General features: G+C 39.9%; 1 long non-coding RNA gene across 1 annotated transcript; it reads right to left on the bottom strand.

Annotated features, from left to right (window-relative positions):
- Positions 1 to 1633: 1633 nt before the first annotated feature.
- On the bottom strand, positions 1634 to 4067 carry LOC148653741 (uncharacterized). Its single transcript, XR_015941550.1, has 3 exons — positions 3912 to 4067; positions 3689 to 3775; positions 1634 to 1724 (listed from the first exon to the last, which is right to left on the bottom strand). It is a non-coding gene; the product is annotated as an uncharacterized LOC148653741 (long non-coding RNA).
- Positions 4068 to 16462: the final 12395 nt, after the last annotated feature.

The raw sequence follows: 16462 nt of genomic DNA on the forward strand, positions 1-16462 counted from the left end.
GCGGTATGTAGCACAAATGCGTGTCAGGGGTGTCGATCACGTTGTTACAACACGAGCACAGTTTCTCTTTACATTTGTGACTTGCGAGGTTATAAACCCCACATTTCTCACAAAAGACCCTGCGCTCACACTTACTAACACCAGTCGCCGCTTTCCGAAAGTGTCTCGCTTAACACTGAGAGCTACGACAAAAGACCTTACAGGCCGGGCAATTCTGAATTTCTGCATCAATTTCGCAACACTGGGGATCTAAACAGGTTCTACAAGCTTTAACACAGGTGTGTGCGTTCTTGTGGCTATACGCCGCATGGCAGTTAGTGCGAAAATACGCCGCCCCCATAAAAGCTTTAATATTTAAAACCCCATAAAAATGCTCTTCATGCAGTAGAACAAAAAGTATTTTAGAATTTGGTGGTGTGGGCCCCGTTGTAAAATATTTCCAATCACCCTGGTCGTGGTACAAAATTTTAATGACCACCTTTAAATGTTTTTCAAAAGCGGTAATGTCTGACAAACTAATTTTCCGATTCTCTGGAAAACCCAACACTTTGTGCATTCGTTTAGCGCCCTGTAACATTTCCCCATCGGTACAACCTTCATTCAACAAACCGTACACACTCCCGGCGAAACACAGATTACCGCCTGTGTAATGTAAATCGATAAGGTGCGCTTTTTTCTGAGCAATTACCCGGCTGTACAGAACGGATTTAATTCTTCGGCGGGCTCCCCCCTGCATATTCCTAACTATCACCACTAATCGGAGGCTGTCATCGGTGAGAACCTCTGTGTGGCTCTGTAAGAGGTCTGAGATGTGGCTTAAAAAATCGGCAGCATTTAATTCTCCAGGGTGTCTCCTGTGTGAGAACAAGGGTTTGTTAAAACCACCAGCAGTCAAACGCAGCTGTACAAAATCATTCGCCCCGATGTTTGGAGAAAGTTCATCCAATATTCTCTGGACTGCACCATGCACAGCGTCTATAGCCTGTACATACGAGGCTATTCTGTCGAAATTAACAAAATGAAATTCTTCATGGTGCTCTGTTGCTCTAAAATTATTATAAGACCTGTTATAACTACGTATACGCTCCAGGAAAAGTAAGGGGTCTCTATTCGCCCCTGCACCGCCACCAACCTGATTCAGATCGTTCAGTACAACCGGTTCTCGGTTATCGCCATCCTGTTCTGCTACAGCACCCTCGGGCATTAAGTTATTTTCTACCACTGCATTTTCATTGCGTGGTTCTGGCGACCCTTGGGAAATCTGATGCCGCTCTCTGAATCTTTTACGACGCAACAAACATGCTTTTGCCAGTTTAATTCTTTTATTTATGTACAAATGCTTGATGTTGGCAAGCGGTCGGTCTTTTAAACACTTTTTAGACCGCATGTTTATTTTTATCCCGGTGGGTCTTCACCAATGCTCCATGAAATAGCATTATGAGGTAACAAAATCCAGAGGTTAGATCGACATCCTCTTTAGAAAAAACGTCTAAGAGGCTAGCGGCGTAAACCTGGATCGTTTTTGGAAACACTGCATGTGCACTTGCTAAAGCGGCTCTATCCCAAATCACCAACCACCAAGTCTTCAGGCGCGTTATTATTTCGTTCCAATGGCTTGACACGTTTGGTTTTGGTCAGCGTCTTAACAGCCGTCTCTGATGCAGTCACCACCTTAGGGTCCGACGTTTCCGCCACATTTGTTTCGCCGCTCGTCGATACAGCTGCTGTGTGAAAAAATAAAAGACTTTTTAATACCACGCCAATGCTCCATATCTCAAAATCAGAAAACTACACTGTGATAAAAATAAAAGACTTTTCAACACAACAATCAATGAAATCTAAACTGTCAACTACGATAACTATGATAAAAACGCCACACATGTGGTGCATCCTTACACAAACGGCTGCGGGTGAATGGAACAAGTTACCCGGACATGTTGTTACACCAGTTTCCTTTACGACTGTGGTGGCGCTACTGGTTCAAGCGGCGTGGTTAATGGCCTATAGACCCCTCACACAGACCAGTCGCTTTTAACTTTAAAAGCTAAGCAGTTTTAAAATAAGGCTTTTTAACACTCCCAAACAGAAAACTACGCGAACTAGGATCTTTCATCGAATTAACATCCTAACAAAAGAAGTAACGTTTGCTGTAAGTGGATCATAACATATCTTGACCACGCTTATGTAATGTTTCATAGCCGTTCAGGGACGCCAAATATGTAAGAAAACCGGCTCAGGGACGCCAAATATGTAACGTTGCCATAGCCAAAATGTAATGTAGTGGCTCTCTGAAGACACCAGTTCTGTAGGGTTTGGGCATTTATTGAGACAATTATTAATTGTAGCAGTAAATCACAAAGTTGATTCTTTTGATGGCTTTAGAGTCCAACCATGCGACATAACTCAAACAACGCACACACAGGTATTAATACACGAGGATACATTTATTAATACATAGAATATGCATATAAACCTAACAGATCTTATCGAGAAGGTTATCAGAATACAAAAGATATATATTCAATCAGTTACAAAGAGTTACACATATCAAGAGGACATACGTTCAGTATATCATTCATTAAGACCGTTTCATAAATGAACTTGGTTATAACTTCTACATTAGATACTCAAAACAAGTACATAACTCTTAGGAATTAAATTGATATCAACTGGTTGGGATAACAATTGAATTCTCGAGCTGTAATGCATTGAAGTTGAATACTCATCCAATCTCTGGGGATTCAGATCTCCTGCGGGCTCAAAGAAACAGTTGCAGGCTGTTGCTGTCCAATCCGCGCTCTCTGGCTGTGCTGTGCGGTTTGCGACGGTGCGCTGCAGATGCTCACTGGCTGGCTAGTTAGTGTTGGCTTTAACTAGCAAAGTTTGTGCACAGGAGAAAAGATGACTGTGGGTCCCAGCAAGTCAGGAAGAGGACCGGTTCGTTCCTGATGAAGAGCTAGTTCTGAATAGTGATTCAGCTGTCCACAGTTCCGACCTGTTCACGAGGCCTGCCGCTGGTTACTCTCTGGCAACCTCCACTCTAGACTCTTAGAACAAAGGAAAGTTCTGGCACTCGGACACACTGGCCGTTCCGTGGTTGTCCGGGCTGAGTCTCAGGATGGTCAGGAGGCGCGCTGCGAGAATGTCGTGCCCTTGGGAGCCTTCTGCTCCTGGGCCGTCCTGCCCTGGAATTCTCCTTTGAATTCCCTTTTGAATTGTCCACTGAATCTCACTGAATCTTCCCTTCTGAATCTTACTGAATCTCTCAGGCTCTCTGTGTTGCCTGTTTTTACCTGGGGGAACTTCAGCTCGCTGATTGGCTGAAAGTTCCATGGGCATCAGAGTCCCACGTGGGTTACTCAGCCCTACCAGTCCCTGATTGGTTGATCACGGTGAGATATGAGTCACTTACTCCTGACACTTAGGAATGCAGTCCAGATGTCCATCTGGCACTCCCTAGACAGATAGGCGCCAATGGATGACCATTGATCATGATAGCCAGGCTTAGCTAAGTGCATCCCCCTTTGGGAGCTGTCCTTATCAAACCTTAAATCAGCCTGCATGAATAGTTTCTCTGTGGCTGCACCACAGAGATGAACAGAGAAATGGGGCCTCATTTGGGAAAGCTCAGAAACACTTAATTCTGCCTTATTAATAAGCCTCACCGCTACACTTAAATTATATTAACCTTTGATTGTTGATTTCAGACGTTTTGAGCTCGTTGACCCAGTTAACGTGTTGGCTCGTTGCAGTTTATTTTTTGAAGGTCCGGGGTCTGCACAGAGAGGGAAAATACCATTAGTGAAAGAACTCAACACCGCAAATTACCAAAAAATAGAAAAACGGTGGGGATTTTTATTATAGACACGTTTAAATGGCCATGCTAAAAGAATGTTTTATATAATACCGACCTCTTCTCCCAGGCGATCTGATAATATGCTCCGCACCCTCTGGTATGACGTGAACATCTGCATGTGTCTCCACAAGGTTTTGCGGTGGTATTGTAAACCCCAAACGAGGTTTTTTAAATGTGTAGCGACTTGTCCCTTCGCCCGCGTCTGCGGAATAGACACATACGAGTATTGGTGTGGAGTATATACCCCTGTGTCTTTAAGACTCACATGGTCGTAAAGCGTTATTCAAAACATTGTTATAATTACTCACCAGTGTTGGGCTGCGCCGTAACTGGTCTTTTTACAGCTCTGGTTTTCGGGGCTAATGGAAATGAATGGATACACACAGTCACGACCACATTACGGAACAACTCCCTGGTAATTCCATTATAATAATTCAATATTGCCTAGTATACAAATATTATACAACGTTTTGTAACTATAGCTAACATGAGACATGCACCGTGACGTTGTAATTGTCTCACAATAAGCCAGATATACATACCGCTGAAATTCGTGGAGTCCTCGTCTTCGTCTATCAAGTCGAACAGTGTTAAGTCTGTAAATAGACTATCTTCAGACTGTTGTAATTGATCGGCGTGACCCATTCTGACGAGTTAGGCGATAACGTGAGACTGTAAGAATTGGAATCCAGCCAAAACTTCGCCTGTTAAACCGCTGGTACTTATACCCAAACCGATAAACATTCTCTTCTAAGAAACACACATGGCCCCCCATAAAACCATTAATCTTAGGTATCGTTGGGGGTGCACGTACTGGTCTGTAGAAATTATTTTAAGAAACATTTTAGAAAACGTTTTAGACCGTTATAATGTTAAAATCTATATTATTTTAAGGCATACAACGGTGTCTAAATTTCATAGCTGTTAAAACATGGTGAAAATGTGCCGCGGTGTCTTTGTTTGATTCACTCACAGACCGCTAAGAATATTATCAAGCAAAATGTTTTTTATTAACGCTATAAGAAAATGTATCTGTTCTTTATAGGGTCGTGTTCACAAACCAAGCTTGACGTTTTAAGGTTTTATTTTTTCGCGATGCGATGTTAAGAACATTTTTGCGTGAAATGTGGTGCTTGTAAATTAGAAAACTTTACATTAATTTAAAATGTTTGTAAACTTTCCCTGGGGTCAATTTTAGTCCCCCTCCCCCACTCTGCATTCCAGAGCCTTTAACTAAACGCCACACCGCACGTATCCAAAACATCTCAAATTATCTCTACTACGTGATTTTAAAACTTTAAGACCAATCCGTTAAAGTATGAAGAACAACACCCCATCATTTGTTGCCTGTTAATACCTTAAAGAGTTTTACGCTTGCGCTGTGTGGAAATTTATCTCAAACTTTCGAAAAAGCTGTCGCGAATGTGTTATTAAAAATAAACTGTGTCTTATTACATTATTTTAAAAACTTTAAGACCAACCCCACGGGTTTAAATTTTTTTTTCTGGGCAAACACATCATTTGTGTTTGCGTTGTGTGTTAATACTTTTAAAGTTTAAAACTTATAAACTGATAAGTGAATACTTTTCGCTCTCGATAAAACAATGGGGGGGGGGTCGTTTTAAAGCATCACAACCAATTGAAAAATGTCTTGTTATGTAGGCGTGGTTACACCATTGGTGCATATTCTTAAACGCTCCGGCCTGACAGGGTCGCAGCGCATCCCTGGAGCTGTCAGACACCGCCCCTTGTTGGGAGCTGCGAAGATGGCTTCTTTGTGTGGAGAAACAACGGGGTCCGCTACTCTACAAAGTGAAGAGGTAGGCGGCTAAAATATTTTTTCTGATCGTGGAATTGTTGTATCGGTGCTTAGCGTATGGCATTTTAATACATGGTCTTCTTTTTAGCAAAACCTGACCCCACCCTCTGCACCCTGTAACAGCGATGGGGGTGTGAGTCCAGCTGGGGTACCAGATGTTGAAGAACTGCCGGGTGCTAGCGATGATACCACGCTACAAATGGTAAATATTAACGAAAAACCTTAGCTCAAAAGTGCGTTAAATGCTCGATATTTTAGGTACAAAGCATGTCTATTTTGTTAAGCCTTCCTTTTCTTTTTCCTTTAATAGAATAAAGAGGATGTGGAAGGATCAATCTTCAGCCTACCGGCACAACTGAATGTTTCGTGTCTATGCTTGTGTGTTCGGCCAAATGTTAATAAAGCTGATGCCCAACCAGGTTTAGCTAACAATGTCCCTAATGAGCCCGATGTTATGCCCCAGATTGTGAAAGCTGTAGTTTATTGCATCTTCAAACACTGTTTAAAGGGGGTTTGATTGACCATCCAGGGCAGCGGGGTCACACATGCCTGTCTGTCGGCTACACAGATGGGTTTGAAGATGTGACGTTTGCCGCTTTAGAAATTTATAACTCTCTCAGTTTAGCGAATTTTATCGGCTGTTCTGTACACCGCCAGGTGTCTGGGTTTGTACACCATTACAAATGACACTGAAACAGTTACACAGTTAAACAGCATAAAACAGTTGCTGAAAAATATAATTGAGGACCGCTCCCCATACGAGCATGTACACACCACACTTGAACAGCTGGATGAAAAATTAGTAGATGTGACTTTTGATGCGTTGCAAAAGAAACACTATTCTTATTTTTACAGACGAAAAAAAAAAAGATCTATTAAAATGTGAATACAGATTTCACTCTGTTTTACAGACCCGGGTGTGCCATCCTTCGAAGAATGAAGAATTTCGAATGTATACATCTTAATTCTTACTAAGAGTGCTTTACACACTTCTCTCTACAAAGCTTGATATGCTAAACAAAAAGTCGAATGCTAATGTCCTTAAATTTGTTAAAGAGGTAGATGTGTATGTCAAGAACTTGAGTGAAATTATTGCAGATCTGATGTTTTCAGATCACAAACGGAAGCCTGGGGGGTTCTACAGTGTGTATTTCAAAATACAGCATGTTTTGCACAGAACCTGTGGTAACACCATCCCACTGATTACACAGGCACATTTTTTTGCTCTGCTAGATCGGATTGCCCAGTGTGGTTCGCATGGCTTTAGACATGGGGAGCGGAAGGGGGTTATGAATGCTTTTTCAGCTGCCTCAAAGTTTCTCAGCAATGTTGGGGTGGTGGTTACGCATACCGAACTAATTTTCCGCACCAACATTTAATTATTATTATATACAGGAGCCGGTAATGTGTGTGTGCTGCGTTGTTTCAGTGTTTGAAACACCCACTGTTGAAATAAAGCGGTTCGCATTTCACATACTTGCAAACTGGAGTCTGTAACTTGTGTAAAAAGTGCTGCTGCGCTGTTTCTGTGTTTGAAAACCCCCTGTTGTAATAAAGTGGTTCACATTTCACATACTTGCAAACTGGAGTCTGTAACTTGTGTAAAAAGTGACGCTGCGCTGTTTCTGTGTTTGAAAACCCACTGTTGAAATAAAGCGGTTCACATTTCACATGGTGTTTGTCCTGCGAGTTCTTTCTGTGAGACTTTACGCAGTCAGTGTGTGTGTGTGTGTGCTTAAAACCCTGCTGCTTTTTAGACACGGCTTGTGCAGCGTATAAGCAGCCTGGCCGGACAACCACTCGGCCAGCCGGCCACGGCTGGCGCCGCTCACACCCCGGGATCTCGCTGCCCGCACCAGACTCCCCACGCTGCCGTAACTACCCGATTTCCTAGGGTTATAATAGAGCGCACTCAACCCCGCTGCAGACATGGTCCCCTTCCAAACCAATACACACTTTCACACACCTAAGGCGAGGGATGCGCCGCCTTGGGACTTTGGGACCCTGAGGCTCAGGACCGACCGGCCGGGTGGGAAGGCAGGAGTTCCGACCCTTAACGACACACCATTAGCAACTGAGGGGGCGGGACATGCACAAATAACAACACGATATTGGCTGGCAAGGGGGCTGACTCCCATTAGCTGGAAAAGGGGGCGTGGTACCTGTCAAAAGTTTGACGAAAGGTGTCACTTTATACTACTACTGATGACGTAAGTACCCTAAAAGCAAAAGTTTGAAAGAAAGGGCTTCAGCTTTTCAAAGTGTTGCATTTAGCATTTAATGCACTGGCATTTTAACAGTTACAGCTAGTCTGTATTTGCTATTCCTGACTCTTAACCTATTTAACCCTGAAACAATGCTTATCGAGAGCACCATTCAACACGCAATGTCTGATGCCAGAATACTTGTCAAAAAATAAAATTGTGGCACAGTTGATACATTTTCTTTGGTTTGGCAAGATTGTTCAGTGTTTTAAAGCAGATAAATTGATGCCATGTTTTTTTTTTTCCGCTCAAATGAGTAGAAGGCTGCATTGATTCATCTGAGACAATCTGAACCCCTAACCCTAACCACCAAAACCCTTAGCTAGGGTTAGGGTTAGGATAATTGGAAAACATAGAGGATGTTTGATGGCATATTTGTGTTCTAGGACAATAAAGATTTATTGGTAAAGTGATCTTTCAATGTCATCTTCACATTTATTTTCTTGCCTATATGGCTCTTAGCACTGCTTTGCTCTAAATGGGAATGATGACTTAATTACCCTAAAAGCAAAAGTTTGAAAGAAAGGGCTTCAGCTTTTCAAAGTGTTGCATTTGGCATTTAATACACTGGCATTTTAACAGTTACAGCTAATCTGTATTGGCTATTCCTAACTCTTAACCTATTTAACCTTGAAACAATGCTTATCGAGAGCACCATTCAACACGCAATTTCTAATGCCAGAATACTTGTCAAAAATTAAAATTGTGGCAAAGTTGATACATTTTCTTTGGTTTGGCAAGATTGTTCAGTGTTTTAAAACTGATATATTTATGCCTTGAGTTTTTTTTCTACTCACATGAGTGGAAGGTTGCATTGATTCTTCTGAGACAATCAGAACCCCTAACCCTAACCACCAAAACCCTTAGCTAGGGTTAGTGTTAGTATAATTAGAAAACATAGAGGATGTTAAATGGCATAGTTGTGTTCTAGGACAGAAAGGAGTTTTAGGAAAAGTGATCTTTCAATGTTATCTTCACATTTATTTTCTTGCCTATATGGGTCTATGCACTGCTTTGCCCTAAATGGGAATGATGACTTAATTACCCAAAAATCAAAACTTTGAAAGAAAGGGCTTCAGCATTTCAAAGTGTTGCATTTGGCATTTAATGCACTGGCATTTTAACAGTTACAGCTAATCTGTATTGGCTATTCCTGACTCTTAACCTATTTAACCCTGAAACAGTGCTTATCGAGAGCACCATTCAACACGCAATTTCTAATGCCAGAATACTTGTCAAAAAATAAAATTGTGGCACAGTTGATACATTTTCTTTGGCAAGATTGTTGAGTGATTTTGCTGATACAGATGCAGCCATTAAAAGTGCTCGGTACACACACGTACCGGAGGTAATTGGCTACGGCGTTGCGCATTGTGACGCAGGATGACGCGCGGTACGGCGGTATGTGATTGATTGACCGACAGGGGCACTTGTGGTCCGTTGGTCTGTCGTAGAAAGATTTACAGTAAACGTCTTTACTGTGCCTGTTGTAGTATTGAATATTTATATGGAATTTTACCACTGAAGGGAAATCTTAGTAGCTGAGCATAAAAAGAATAGGAGCATACTGTAACGCGTGTGAAGGCCATAAACCATATTAATTTTGGAACTTAAACATACAGTATATGGCTGATCTCGGTACTTTAAAGAAAACATACACACTAGTATTCCATTTCTCCCTAAACATTTTAAGCATCGAAGTCTTTAACTAAAGTGATACCGGAGTCAACAAGCATACTTTTAGAATTTGATTAAAAGGGAATATAATATGGAATCGCGTATCTAAAGAAATTAATAACGATATAATTATATTCATGTACCGCAACACAAGAATAGTACACGCTGTATATTGTCTGTTGATAATGTTTCTGTAGTGCTTTTTCAGCACTCTGCTTGTGACTTTGCCGGTGGCGCTGTGGGTTAGCTTCCTGACTCCTATGTCACATGGTCTGTGATCAAATCCCACTGTGGAACCATGACTTTTTTTTTAACAAACATTTCTTTGAAAAAATGAAATGTTTCCCTTGGTCAGAGATTAAATAAAACCTCACTCGCACCAAACACATTTATATTTCTAAATATCACAACATGATCGAATTTTAGTCATTTCAATAACAATGAATAGTCACCTAGGCGTTACAATATGAACATTTATATTGATTTAAATCGCGTTTTGATTTAAATCGCAAACGTGGGTTTAAATAAATGTGTTTTTTGATTCACAATCAGACAAATGCAACATAAATTGATATCTTTGTCTTCTAAGTATCTTAATAAACTTTCAGCATAGCTTTCTCACCGTTTAGATTTATTTTTCTTGGGATCTTGGGATCAAACGTGGAAAGATTAGATTGTAATCGTTTTTATTTTTTAAATACATTGCGGAGTTAAAGCAAGTTAAAGCCTTGATTTTATATATCTCCTTTAAAAGTGAAATCTCAAAGCAAAGTAAATACCCAACACCGATTGTACCCATCTGTCATGCTAATAAAGCACCTTGAATTGAATTGAATTGAGGGAGAGAGGGGGGAGGGCGAGCGAGAGAGCCAGGACAGACAGGCAAATAAGATACACTCCACAGACATTCACAACAGCGACATATCATAAAACGTTTGCACATATAGTTAAGTTATTACCTGGTTTTCAAAGTGCAATGAAATACGATATTGTTGTTTTTATCCTGTAAAGCGTTTTGAGAAGCCACCTTTAAAAGCAATATATAAAAGCGCTGAATCTTATGGAATGTGTTCCGCCGGGGATTCAAATTTTTTTTTAACTGCGTATCTAAGGAAATAGCAGTATAACTTTGTTCATGCACAAACAGTGGCATGTTACATTATTAATTTGGGTGTCTCCTCTTGCCAGAAAGCTCTAAATTGCATTTTGAGTGCGGTTTTTTACTTTTTCTAGATTGCAACCCATAAATAAAGCTGATACAGTTTAGACTTATTTTAAACTGTATTACAGCAGCACAATGGACAATGCAACGTAAATTGCAAAAATGCACTTGGAATCTGTCCAAACCCTACTTTGTCAGGCATTTTCTTTTACTGCAACGGATTTCTAACTACCAAAATTATTTAAACTGCGACACTTATCATTCATTCCATTCCATTCCATTATCAGTCTTCTTTTTCTCCCTAAACATTTTAAGCATGAAAGTTTTATGAAACGGTACCCAAATATGCGATTGCTGTATGGAATGAATTTAAATTTTAAAAAATTATTTAACCTAAAAATTAAGCTGTTTACATCTTCCGCCTGAGAACAGTCACCCGTTGCTACCCAACGCAGAAACACAGCCACTAACTAGCAAAGAGAGGACATTAGCTAGCCAATATGATAAAGAAATAAATGATTATTTTATTTCTTTTGCACATTTATTTGAACATTTCCATCGATTGTATAAGCACTTGGAAACTGTCCAATCCCTAGTTCATCAGGCATTTTCTTTTACGCTGTGGGCATTCTCCTGGCCTGGCGTCGATCTGTGTCTTCTAGGATATAATGCCAGCGAACTCTTGTTTTTATGTCCACTATAACAGACAATCTCCTTTGCTTTTAACCGAGCGTCTAACCCCTCAGATTGGAAAAAAAAGACGTGCTGGTTTGCTATACTGTACATACTGTACCAGGAAGATGATTTCTTCCTATTCGAAACGTGTATTTTAAAAGTTTAAGAAGTAAAAACCTTACAGAGTACACAGATTTCTAAACTGATCAGGATCATTATCTTTGTCTTATCCATAAAAACGTTCACCGCTCTGTCCAGCAAATTAATAATAAACTTTATTTTATATAGCATTTTAAATGAATAAGTAATTAGATTGCTCATAAACCTAATCGCTTTTTCTACATAAACACAGCGTGATAGCGCTCTGAAAATGCTTTTTCTTTATATTTAGGCTCAGATTTCAACTATTGATCGTATTATTATAAACTTTCTTGGAAAAATGTATTTTATGTAAACCATGTTTGCTATTAATTCATTTAGGGCTAGAATATGTTCATTGTCTTCCAATCGAGTCGAGTTGACATTAGGAGCTTGCCACGCCTGGACTGTTACACCAATGCATTAGCATGTTAAAGGGATTTCATTGAGGAGCCTAGCTTTCTTAACTAGTAAGTACTGTACTTACTGGGTTTTTGAGGGAGGGAGGTGTCTTTCGCTGGAAACCTTGCCCCCTTCTACTTTGAAAATACCTGTGAAACTGGTTTAATTCGTCACAGCCAGCACTCCCGCAGAGAGGGGGGTTGTACTCGTTAATGTCTTAGCCGGAACACATCATTATATCTCATTTTGTATTTCTATAAAAAAAATCATTTGCCCAGCTTAACACTATTGCTGTTGTTTTTATCCTGTAAAGCGCTTTGAGGAGCACAGCTTTCTCACCACTTAGATTACTTTTTGATACCATCCTTACACAAAGCAGAAACTTCTTGTATTTTCCAATGACATACAAGTGGAAAGATTACAGATTTTAATCGTCTTTTTTCTGAACCAGGGAAAATCTGATCATGTTTCTCTATAACAATAATAAAAAACTTTATTTTACATATCACCTTTAAAAGTGGCATCTCAAAGCCATACAGTAGATGTAAACCACAGATTACAAAGTAAATACCCAGACAAACGCAAAGGCGTTTTAAAAAAAATGCTTTTATTCATTCAGCAGAGAGAGCGTAAAACCTGGGCGTAACAGCTGTTCCTTTTTCTGATCACTCGCTCTCTGGATAAACGTCTCACCTGTCCTGTTCTTTGTTTTCCTAATTTGCTGATTATGCCTTCTGCGATCCACTCCAGCCCTCACGCCAAATAAGACTATTTTAAATTTCTTTGCGTGGTCCATTGTGAAATTAGTAGTTGGAAATTATGAAACACTCTGTTAAAAGCAAGGGAGTTTTTGTGTCCGTTACAGTAAAAGAAAATGCCTGACAGAGTAGGGCTTGGACAGATTCCAAGTGCATTTTTGCAATTTACGTTGCATTGTGCATTGTGCTGCTGTAATACAGTTTAAAATAATTTAAACTCTAAACAGTATCAGCTTTATTCATGGGTTGCAATTTAAAAAAACTCAAAAAAATGCACTCAAAATGCAATTTAGAGCTTTCTGGCAAGAGGAGACACCCAAATTAATAATGTAACATGCCACTGTTTGTGCATGAATAAGATAATACTGCTATTTCCTTAGATACACAATTAAAAAAAATGTTTGAATCCTCGGCGGAACACATTCCATAAGAATCAGCGCTTTTATATATCGCCTTTAAAGGTGGCTTCTCAAAACGCTTTACAGGATAAAAACAACAATAAAAGCAACAACAACAATATTGTATTTCATTGCACTTTGACAGATCGTCCTTAAATTGTTGACTTTTCTCTCTTTACTACTGTACTTGTTTGGATTGACTTAGCTCCGCTCTGTACCACACAATGATCCCCCCAGAGTCTCTGCCCCAGGTGATTTGGGTTTTTTTGACAGAGGGTAAAAAACTCTCTCTTTCACTTGCCCTCCCCCCCCCCCCCCCGTGTACTGTCTGTGTTTGTTGTGCTGTCCTTTGACAAAACAAGGCTCGCCAGATAATGTGAATTGAAACCTGTTTTTCTAGTCGTGTGATGTGTAAGCGGGAACACGTCATTATATCTTAAATATGAAAAATACATAATATAGCTCCCAAACAAACGCAAACGTGTTTTTAATAAGATGCTTTTATTCACTCATAATCCGACAATTACAGGAAGACTAAGGAAGGACTAAGGGAATTGTCATCTGTTGTTGAAGCTCTGTGAGCTCGGTGACTTTGAGACCACTTGTTATCCCAGGTTGTTTGAATCGCAACAATTCAAATAGAGAAAAAAGAGCTGACTGACAAGATTTAAGATGTGGCTGTCAATGTTGGATTAAAAAAAAACACATTGCCCGACGTTTGTTGCATTGCTTGAAAAATAACTTTATTTCGAGAGACTGGATAAGTAATTCAAGTGTTTTTTTTAACTTCCTGAAAAACAACTAATAATTTAACTATATGTGCAAACGTTTTATGATATGTCGCTGTTGTGAATGTCTGTGGACATGTGCTGGCTGGACAGGAGGCTCTACTGTACACAGAGAGGGGCGGGAGGGGGGGACAAGCCGATACATACTCTTAGAGTTTGATTAATAGGGAATATAATATAAAAATATAGTACTAAAAATAAGATACACTCTACAGACATTCACAACAGCGACTGTCAGAAGATAGGACACAGCGGCTCAGACACCCGCTGAATGGAAAGGGGCACTTTAATGTTCTGTATGGCTAATACTAAAGCCAATACTTTAATATTATTTTCTGTATGTTTAACAATAGTGGGTACTGGCCTAATTCGGCCCTGCTCCCGTTGTTAGGTGTTAATGTGTTGTTGTTAAGTGTGAATTTGTACCCGTTTCCCTGAGGTCTGGCTTTTTTTCTGGAAAACCATAACTCTGGTCTTGTCCAGATTGACTGTCAGCGCCCAGGTCTGACAGTGCTGATCCAGCAGTGCCAGGTTCTCCCGCAGCCTCTGTTCTGTGGGCGATAGCAGGACCAGGTCGTCTGCAAAGAGCAGGAACTCTATTTCTGTAATTAATGAAGATCAGTAAATCAAGGGACAAAACAATTATTGCGCCCGGCTCCTCAATGGGCTTTGACAAGCTAATGCGTTGGTTTAACAGTCCAGGTGTGGCAAGCCTCTAATGTCTCCTGACTTTGGCAAAAGAAACCTGCCTTTCATTATACGGGAAAGCAAGAGCCGACCACCACGCTGCCCTCGTGTTTCGAAATCTTGTGACTTTTGAAATTTACTGGGGGTGGACCACGTCTGTAAATTTCGATGGGTCCAGAGGCAAAAGTGCCTTGCCTTGCAATCTCTGGGAAACCATTAGTAGCATGGTGAATCGGAGATTCTCAACCCTTACTTCGTGCAACTGGAAAAGAATTCGTGATCGGATCAACGAAATGCTTCGTAGAAGGAGGCGCTCTTTTCCTCTAGTCTAACAGTCTGTCCACAAACAAAACATTCCTGTTAGACAAGAGGAATGTAAAAAAAACAATTTTTGTCAATGAAATCCGGTGTGTATGTCTCTCTCTGCTGGATGTCCCTCTCACTCTCTGCTGAATGAATAAAAGCATTTTATTAAAAACGCGTTTGCGTTTGTCTGGTATTTACTTTGGTCCTTTTAACTGTTTTTCCATCTACTGTTTTGCCTTGAGATGCCACTTTTAAAGGTGATATGTAAAATAATGTTTTTTATTATTGTTATAGAGAAACATGATCAGATTTTCCCCGGTTCAGAAAAAAAGATCTAAAGTATACTAGTTTGTCACTCTTCTCATCCCCTCTTTGCTAAATGGCTTTTGAATAGAGTCACATGAAGAGAGAGGTGAAACAGCCCTACACAGCCCTGTCGCAGTACACGAATATAATTATATCTTATTAATTTCTTTAGATATGCGATTCTTTTAATACAGTCTTTGCTGTGCTCTTGAGGATCCTTGTGATATTTCGAGCTCTGGTTGAATGATAAGTGTCGCAGTTTAAATAATTTTTGTAGTTAGAAATTATGAAACACTTTGTTAAAAGCAAGGGAGTTTTTATGTCTGTTCCAGTAAAAGTAAATGCCTGACAAAGTAGGGCTTGGACAGATTCCAAGTGCATTTTTGCAATTTATGTTGCATTGTCCATTGTGCTGCTGTAATACAGTTTAAAATAATTCAGCTTTATTTATGGGTTGCAATTTAAAAAAAGTCAAAAACCGCACTCAAAATGCAATTTAGAGCTTTCTGGCAAGAGGAGACACCCAAATTAATAATGTAACATGCCACTGTTTGTGCATGAACAAGGTTATACTGCTATTTCCTTAGATATGCGATTAAAAAAAAAAATTTGAATCCCCGGCGGAACACATTCCATAAGAATCAGCGCTTTTATATATCGCCTTTAAAGGTGGCTTCTCAAAGCGCTTTACAGGATAAAAACAACAATATCGTATTTCATTGCACTTTGAAAACCAGGTAATAACTTAACTATATGTGCAAACGTTTTATGATATGTCGCTGTTGTGAATGTCTGTGGAGTGTATCTTATTTGCCTGTCTGTCCTGGCTCTCTCGCTCGCCCTCCCCCCCTTTCTCTCAATTCAATTCAAGGTGCTTTATTAGCATGACAGATGGGTACAATCAGTGTTGGGTATTTACTTTGCTTTGAGATTCCACTTTTAAAGGTGATATATAAAATCAAGGCTTTAACTTGCTTTAACTCCGCAAGTCTGAGTTCTTGTGTCTGTCCTATCCCAACCCAAAAGTATTACAATATGTATCTTTATAGCAGGTGGTTTACAGCTTTTTAGTATAGATTACACTTTTCTAAAATGTATTTAAAAAATAAAAACAATTACAATCTAATCTTTCCACGTTTGATCCCAAGATCCCAAGAAAAATAAATCTAAACGGGGAGAAAGCTATGCTGAAAGTTTATTAAGATACTTAGAAGACAAAGATATCA

Source organism: Lepisosteus platostomus, chromosome 10 (genome assembly GCF_059453375.1).
Source record: "Lepisosteus platostomus isolate fLepPlt1 chromosome 10, fLepPlt1.hap1, whole genome shotgun sequence".
Lineage (NCBI taxonomy): Eukaryota > Metazoa > Chordata > Actinopteri > Semionotiformes > Lepisosteidae > Lepisosteus > Lepisosteus platostomus.